Source organism: Notamacropus eugenii, chromosome 3, assembly GCF_028372415.1.
Source record: "Notamacropus eugenii isolate mMacEug1 chromosome 3, mMacEug1.pri_v2, whole genome shotgun sequence".
NCBI lineage: Eukaryota > Metazoa > Chordata > Mammalia > Diprotodontia > Macropodidae > Notamacropus > Notamacropus eugenii.
In genome coordinates, this window is record NC_092874.1 from 343,520,447 (window position 1) to 343,529,826 (window position 9,380).

The following is a 9,380-nucleotide window of genomic DNA, read 5'->3' on the forward strand; positions in this document are numbered from 1 at the left end:
GCATCAGCTTCTCCTGCGTAGGTCAAGCTAATATAATAAAAACTACATTCTACCTAACTTAATTTACTTTTTCAGTGCAATATCAATCAAATTACCAGAGATTTATTTTCTAGAGCTTGAAAAAATAATATCAAAATTCTTCAGGAAGAACAAAATGTTCAGAATATCCAGCAAATTAGTGAAAAGAAATTCTAGGGAAGGTGTCCTACTCCTACCAGATGTAAAATTATATTAAAATTCAGCAATCATCAAAACCACTTGTTACTGGCTAAGAAGTAGGCGCATAGATCAGTGGAAGAGGCTAGGTGCTCAAGACACAGTAGTCAATGTATATAGCAATCTAATGTTTCATAAGCCGAAAGACTCCAGCTTCTGGGAAAATAACTTCCTGATCGACAAAACTGCTGAGAAAACAGGATAACAGTGTGGCAGAAATCGAGCACAAAGCAATGCCTGACACCGTTAACAATAATAAAGTCCAACTGAACACAGGATATAGGTATAAAGACTGATAATATAAACCAATTAAGGGAACAAAGAATAGCATATTTGTCAGATTTAGGGCGAATAAAGAAATTTATGAGCAAACAAGAGAAGTGCAAAATGGAAAATCTGAAAAGTTTTTGCATAAACAAACCCAGTGCAGCCACGATTAGGAGGGAAGTAGAAAACTGGGAAAGAAATTTGCAGCTAGTTTCTCATATATAGAGAACTGAGTCAAATTTACAAAAGTACAAGTCTTTCCCCAATTGATATATGCTTAAAGGAAATGAACAGGCAGTTTCCAGAAGAAGAAATTAAAGCTATCTAAAGTCACATGAAAAATAAACTCTAAATCATTATTGAGTAGAAAGATGCAAATCAAATAATTCTGAGTTGTCATATCACACCTATCAGATTGACTAACATGACAAAAGAGGAATATGATAAATGTTGGAGCAGATGTGAGAGAGTTGAAAGACCAATTAGTTTTTGGTGGAGCTGTGAGTTAGTCCAACCATTCTGGAGAGCAATTTTGAACTGTGCTCAAAGTGTACAAATATGAGCATAACCTTTGACCCAGCAATATCGCTTTGACAACTGTATCCCAAAGAGATCATAAAAATGGGAAAGGGTCCCACATGTACAAAAATATTTTTAACAGCTCTCTTTGTATTTGTCAAGAACAGGAAATCGAGTGGATGCCCATCATTTGTGGAATGACTGAACAAATTGTGGTGTATGAATGGAATGGAATACTGTCGTGCTATAAGAAATGATGAACAGGAACACTTCAGAGAGGCCTTCAAGGACTTATAGGAACTGATGCTGAGTGAAAAGATTCAAGAGAATATTCTACACAGTAAAAAGCACAATGCGTGAGGAAAATTTTTGGTAGAGTTAGGTCTTCAAGGCAATGCAAGATCCTAAAACATCCCCAGAGGGCTCATAAGCAAAATGTTCTCTGCATCAAGAGAAAGAAATATGGAATTGGACGAGAGAATGAAGCAGAATATTTTCTCTCATGTTATGCTTTCTTTTGTTTGATTTTTGTCATGGTTTCTTCCATTCATTTTAATTCTTCTATGCAACATGAGTAATGTGAAAATGTGTTTATAAGACTGTATGTGTAGAACCCATATAAGATTGCACGCCTTTTCAGGGAGGGAGGGTGAAGAAAGGGAGAGAAAGTCTAAGAGTTATGGAAGTGATTGTAGAAAACTGAAAACAAATTAATAATTTAAAAACTACCAAACAATAGCAATTTTAAGTTTATTTAAATTAAAAATAAATATATAGTAAAATATTTGGAGATGGGGAGAGAAAATGGCAAAAGCAACAGATATCTACATAATTTTATAATAAATATATTTAAGAATCATAGGATTATTTAGCAATAATACTTTTGAGATAACTCAAGCTTTCATAGTAATAACTTGTCACAATCATCCTTCAAGTCTTTAGATATCTAATGTCAAACAGATAATGTTATCTGTAATTATGTGGCTAACTTAAGTAAGTGGAAAACATTGCTAATGATATCAAGTTCAGAACTATAATCGGTAATGCAATGAATTTTCTTTATTTTTTTCTATAGTGAAACATCAGCTGATCAGCTACAGATTATGTGCTATTTATTGCCCTCCACAGAAGACTTTCTATTGGAATAGGGGAAAGTCCCAATCCTATACAATATAGAAAGTACATACAATTCTTTAACATGTGCTAATGAAAGACTAATTTAATAACCGTAAGTGAGGTGTCCCTTTTACTTAAAACAGTCAACCTGCTCACAATACTGTGCAAATTGATTTAAGGTATTTTGTGACTTTTCTGCAAAAACGTATTCATGTTTAAAAAATGCACAAATACATTTAACTTTATAGGGAATATTAAATCCATTAAATCTAATCTCTATGGGAAAAATATAGACTCTTGCTATTCATAAAGCTTGAAGTCTTGCCCAAATGAATTTACTCGAAACAATCACATTGAATTTAGTCCTAAATTAAGTAAGTCACATTCTAACTTGATTTGAAGGAATCAGAATCATAGTTATAATATTGATAATATGTGATCATGACATTTGCTTGCCACGTATAGAATTTTAAAAATTTTGAGTGTCATAAACAGGTTCATCAATAAAAGACTAGTATTTAAGGAAACAAACAATGGCAGTTTCATTTTTGGTCAATGCAACATGAAATTTCACAAAATTTCTTGAAATGAATGAAATAAGTTTGAGTTCATTAAAAATGATTCTAGCGATTTGAGAAATAATTAGGAAATCAAGTAACCTTAAAGCCAAATTTGTACACTAGTAAATTTCCTTTCACTCAGCATGAACAGTGATTTTGGTGTTCTGATTAATAAAATATTGTGTTCAATAACCACAATGTACTCAATTTCTTTTCTAGGTCCTAAGTCTCTACAGTTTTACACCTCCCCCTCATGTGGACATTGATCCCCAACTCTGTGCCCCTTTTTCTCTTCCCCCATTAAAGTGCAATCTCCTACAAGCTATTAATTTTCCCGAACTCCTTAGTGTCTTTTGAATTTGTTCTCAGGTTTAACTCAGCTGGTAATTGAAAAAGTCGCTCTTCTCATAACAAATGAACCAGAAACAGAATACCTGCATGTTCTCTGAATATGGGACTGAGGCTTTTCTATTACATATCACTAAATCTTTATGAAATAAGGTTCCCTAGCCTATTCAACTTGAGTTAACAGCAGGTAAAGTAGACTACCAATGCATGGAGGAAAGGTTCCACTAGCCATGCTTACATACAATACACTTCCTTCTTTTAAAAATAATTTTATTCATATCTTCTCTTTCTACATTCTTCAATTTCTACCTGTCCTCTACTTCTGCCAGAGAACTCTCCCATATAAGAAAGATTTTTTTTTCAGAAAAAAGTGAAAAAAATCAGTGAAGGTAATTGATAAAACAATAACAAAATTGCAAATGTATTGAATACTCCCTAACCATATATATCCCACCTCTACCAATGAGTAGGGGGAAGCCTCTTGTCACATCAGTAATTTGGAGTCATTTTGTTTGCAATTGTACATCTATTTCTAATGCCTTTGCTGTTTTTTTTCCATTTACACTGCTATAGTCAAAATATGTATCATTTTCTTGGCTATATTTGTTTCATTTTATGTGAATTCATGTAGATCTTCCCGTGCTTTTCCTCGTTCAACACATTAATCATTTTTAATATCACAGTCACATGACTTTACATTAGTGTACCACAATTCATTTAGACTTTCTACAATTGATGGGCATCTATTTTGTCTCAAGTTCTTTGTTTTCACAATTTGTGATGCTAAAAATATTTTTCTGAGAATGGAACCTATTTAGCAATTGCTTCCTTGGGGAATATTCCTAGTAGTACAATGTTTGAGTCAAAGCGTATGCATATTTTAGTTGCTTTATTTTCAAATCTAAATTGCTTTCAAATATGTTGTACCAATTCATATTACTACCAACAATGAGCAGATATTTCTTTCTACAACCCATACAATATTACCTATTTTCATCTTTTGTCACCTTTTTCAAGTTTCTAAATGTGAAGTGAAACTTTAGGGCTTATTTAATTTCTTGAATGTGGTTTATGAACCTCAAGTAAAACAAAATTTCCTCTATTTGCTTTCACATAAGGTTTATACTTAAATAGTAATCATCTTTTTTTTTGAGACTGAAGCTTCATTTTAGTTCATAACATTGAGCACATCATTAGGTACTTAAATGTAGTATACATTTATTAAGTCTATTTATCTCCATAAAGACGTTTTAAATTGAAGTTATCTTTATTATAAGTTAATTGTCTATAATCGTGTAAGTGTTTGATTCTGAAAGGACTATGATAACATTTCTTTCAAAAGATTTTAAAAAAAAGATGCAAAATGAGATGAGGAAAGGCAAAATTATGAATATATTATTTTGTCAGGTAACTTCAAAAACACTAAAATCATAAGAGGAAAGGTCCAAATACTGATAACACAAACTAGATAACAAAGAAAATAACTCAGCAAGGCTTTCTTCTTTGTACTCAAATTGCCTAAGCAGTAGTTCAACAGACACCTTACCATCCTGAGACAGATAAGTGGCACAGTGAATAGATCACGGAGCCTAAAGTTGGGCTAGAACTGAGTTCAAACCTAGCCTCAGGCACCTAATGGCTGTATGACTCAATTCAAGCCACTTAACTTTCATCAGATTCAATTTCCTCATCAGTAAAATGTGAATCATTTTTCACAGGATTGTTGTGAAGAGAAATAACAATTATTCATAATAAACACTTAAATGCTTGTTACCTCTCCTCTCTCACACCACTTCAGAGTATGTTCAGTATATCATGTCTAGATTCAAAGCAATGCATGGATACTTGAGTCACTAAGAGGCTGATACTATGAAACGGTTTAAGCTGTCTGGTTGGTTGAAGACCCAAAAGTACTAATGAGAGAGGAGACTGAGAGGGAACTGAATAAGTAAAAGGATTCCAGTAGGTGGTATGTCCAGTAACACTTTCAATTGATAAAGGTGGCTGTGAAATGCTGGGTAAGGGATAAGAAATAGCAAAATCAAGTGTGCGTGAATATCTGAAGTCTTTCATGTTTATTATTTGAAGACTGAATATTCTAAGATGGAATTGGCTCTGCGAACTTCACAAGGTTAGAAAAGCCATCAGAAATCCTCTCAATGGCTGAAATCAGTAAAAGATCCCACCAAGCCACCAATAGATGAAAACGAGTCCAGTGGTAATTCAGATGAGATGTTAAGCAACCTGTTTGACTCAAGAAAAGTGTATATGGACTTGTCAGCTAAGAAATTGATCCCAGCCCAAAGTCAGCAACTTTGAAGAAAAGAACTCATGTACTGCCAATGAGTCATACCAAAATGACTTTAGATGGGACTCCTCAAGGAGAAAAAGAGATTTCCCAAGGCCAAAAGTCAAAAGTTTTCTCTCAACCCCTTGTGGCCCTTACAGGTGTTCTTCATTACAATTTTCCTTATAGTTTGAGTCCTCAGTGACTGAGATTGTGCAGGAGGGATGGTATATCCTGTCTTGGTAAGAAGATTTTGGAACTTCTGCATTTGTTTTACCTATTCAGTAAATATATCTTTGTGACAGTTTTGTAAATACATACATCCATATATATATGTATATATATAAACACACATATACATACATACATGCATGCATATATACATACTTGCACACATACATATGCGTGTAAATTGGTTGATTGGTTGGTTGTTCTCCTCCATCTTCGAACAGGACCAAAATGACATCACCTTTGTAAAGTGAAATTTCAGTGTGTCCAACTGTGGTTGATCAGACCAATACGAGCTCAGAATGCTCTACCAAATGCTGGGCACAGAGAGCATATGTGAATATTTGAGATGGATATCCCAAATTTGCTCCTCCTGCGTTTTCTTTGTACTGTCTCAATTCTGCTTTTGCTCAAGGAGCACAGCAGCTTTTCTTATGTGGGCATGCCATGCTGAGCAGTCCTGTGCAGTGACTGTTGCACAGTCAAATCCAAATCCAAAATTCTTGAGAGAGACTTTAAGGGTGTCCTTGTATCTTTTCTTCTGATCACCATGTGATCTCCTGCCCCACGCAAGTTCTCCATAAAAGTCTTTTTGGCCAGCATATATTTGGCATTCGAACAATATGGCCAGCCCATCGAAGTTGCGCTCTCTGAAGAATAGTTTGAATACCTGGCAAGTTCAGCTCTAGCAAAGACTTCAGTGTCTGGTACCTTATCCTGCCAGGTGATCCTCAGAATCTTACTAAGACAGTTCAAAACCCAGGAGTTCAAGGATGCTTCCATTGTCTATCTCTGTAAGGGTAAAGGGAATAGGTTGTCCTGTGACAATCACAGGGGGATCTCTCAGTTATTGCTGACAAAATTCTTGCCAGAGTCCTCCTAAACAGGCTGATCCTTCACCTGGAAGATGGTCATATACCTGAGAACCAGTGTGGCTTCAGAAAGGGTCAAGGAACAGTAGATATGGTGTCTGCTGCTTGACAACTCCAGGAAAAATTCCAGGAGCAGAATAGAGGTCTGTGCACAATGTTTTTAGTTCTGACCAAAGCCTTTGACACTGTTAGTCATGAGGGCTTACAGAAAATTATGTCAAAACTTGGTTGCGGAGAGAAGTTCATCAGCACTGTATGCCAATTTCATGATATCATGTTTGCCTGGGTTCTGGATAATGAACAAAACTCTCATGCCTTCCAATCACCAATGGAGTGAAACAGGACTGTGTGTTTGCACCCATGCTTTTTAGCATGATCATTTCAGCCATGTTGTCAAATGCTTTCAATGAGGATGAACATGGTATCAATGTCAGCTACCATACTGATGGTAAGTTCTTCAATTTGGAAAGGCTACCAGCCAAGACCAAAGTGGAGGTAGTGTTGGTGCATGATTTTCTGTTTGCAGATGAAAGTTCATTCAATGCAACCTCTGCAGTTGAGTTGCAACAAACTATGGATCAATTCTTTGCTGCCTGTGCTAATTTTGGCCTAATAATTAACACCAAGAAAACTCAGGTACTCTTTCAGCCACCACCACACCATCCATAAGTGGAACCATCAATTACAACAAATAGAGAAGTATTGAATGCTGTGGAAAAGTTCACTTACCTTGGTAGTGTACTTTCCAGGGATATGCACATTGACACTGAGGTTGATGCAAGCATTGCCAGAGCTAGCTCAGCATTTGGGAGTCTCTGAAGAAAAGTTTGGGAGAGAAGAGGTATTAGACTGACTACCAAATTGAAGGTCTAGAGAGTCGTTGTGCTGACCATATTGTTGTATGCCTGTGAAACATGGGCAGTCTACCAGTGCCATGCCAGGAAACTGAATCGTTTTGAAATGTGTATATATAATATATATGTATATATATTCATATATATGTATACATGTATTTGCCTATATGTACACATACATATATATGCATATGTGTGTATATATATATATAAATATATATATATATATATATATATATATATATATATATATATATATATATATATATATATATATATATATATATATATTTGTAAATATATCGCTGGAAAAGGCCAAGGTGTCACACTACACCCAGAGCTATCTCCACTTATCCTGATCTCTATCTTGCCACTGGCTTCAGATGGCTCTAGAGGATAAAGTGCTGTTGTTGAGTTTGCATAGCTCTGCCTCACTTTAATCCAATTCACTTGCAAGTCATGGCATCACCCTCCTGATGTCATGGTTCTCATCAAGACTGAAGTACAAACAACTATCTTTGTAAGTGCGTATTTCTCCTATTGGTTGATCAATAAATAGAGGAATATGGGATGGGGTCTCAAGGGAAACAGTGTTAGAAACTCCAGACTTTGAATTGCCTGATATATCCTTGAAGGTAAAAATGAAAACTTGCTAACTGTATTCTAGTTTGAGTATAAGTTAAGAGAACATAGAACAGGTGGAACAAAGGTATTCCTTAGGGTGTAACTTGTATTGTTAGCACTGCTATAGAAATGACTCAAATAGATATTATTACATAGGTCATTAGTCATTTAAACTTTGAGTTAGAGTTTCTTAATCAGTGCTTTCAAAAACTTTTTATAGACAAAAGCTTGAAATTATACCATGTATCCTTTCTTCTTTTCACCTACTACTGTGAGATGCTAGTTTCCCTCCTACATTTCCTTCAAGTTGAAACAAGCAGAAAATGACAATTGCAGGAAAGTTTAATCCTCAAACTTCCTAGCCTCTGGCATTTTCTTATGATTGATGAGGCATGTTAATGCCCTCTACAGAGTTGCAAATTTGTTCAGAAATTCTGAAAATAAAACAACAACAACAACAACAACAACAACAACAATGTAACTGTGCTCCCAAGGCTATTTGTATATATCCTTTTACCCCGAGATACTGCTCCTAAGTCCACACTCCAAAATGGTTAAAGAAAGAATAAAAGGACTCATATGTACAAATTTATTGCAGCTTATTTCATGATAGTAAAGAGTGGATTTGAAAATGTGCTTATTAGTTAGGAAATGAATGAACTAATAATGGTATACAAATGTGATGGAATTACTGTGTGCTATAAGAATTTATGAAGGAAGTAGTTTCAAAAAATTTTAGAATATTTACATGTATAGTGACATGAGCTGAACTAGAGCATCAATTTATGTAATAAACATATTGTAAACATAAGTAAGTTTGTAAGATTTACAAATATTGACCAATACATAGACCATCTATAGTTCCGCAGAAATTATGATGAAATGTGACACATATTTCCCATCTCCGGACAGAAAGACAATGAACTCAGAGTAGACATGGATGGATACACTTTTGTTTGGTTTGGTTTTGACACATCTAATGAAAGAATTTATTTTGTTTGACTACGTGTCTGTAATGAATTTAGTTTTTCTTGCTCTCTCTGAGGAGAAGAAAGGAATTAGAGAATGTGGACGTGACAATAAAACAAAACTAAATATTTTTTTAAAAGACCTGATGAAGAAGCATTTTGGTGAGATTGTAGAATAATATGAGGGAATTCTGTATTTCCTCTTATGTGCCTCTGAAAGAAGTATTGATCTAATTTTCATCTCTTCAGTAAATTGATGGGCAATTTTCTTTGTTTTCAAGGAGGAATTTGAATTCAGGAGAAGGTAATCCTACTTGTGCAACCAGCAGTGTAAGGCAGAAGCTTATTCTTATGTGTACTGTCTCCTTATCTCATTTTGACTATCCTTTCGTTGCTACTGTTCTATATTATCTTTATATGAGTATTGTAACTTTGGTTAATTTGTGTTTGATTTCATGTGAAATTGCTTAGAAATTTGGAAGGAAAGCTTGGATCCATGACATGAATTAGAGATCTCACAA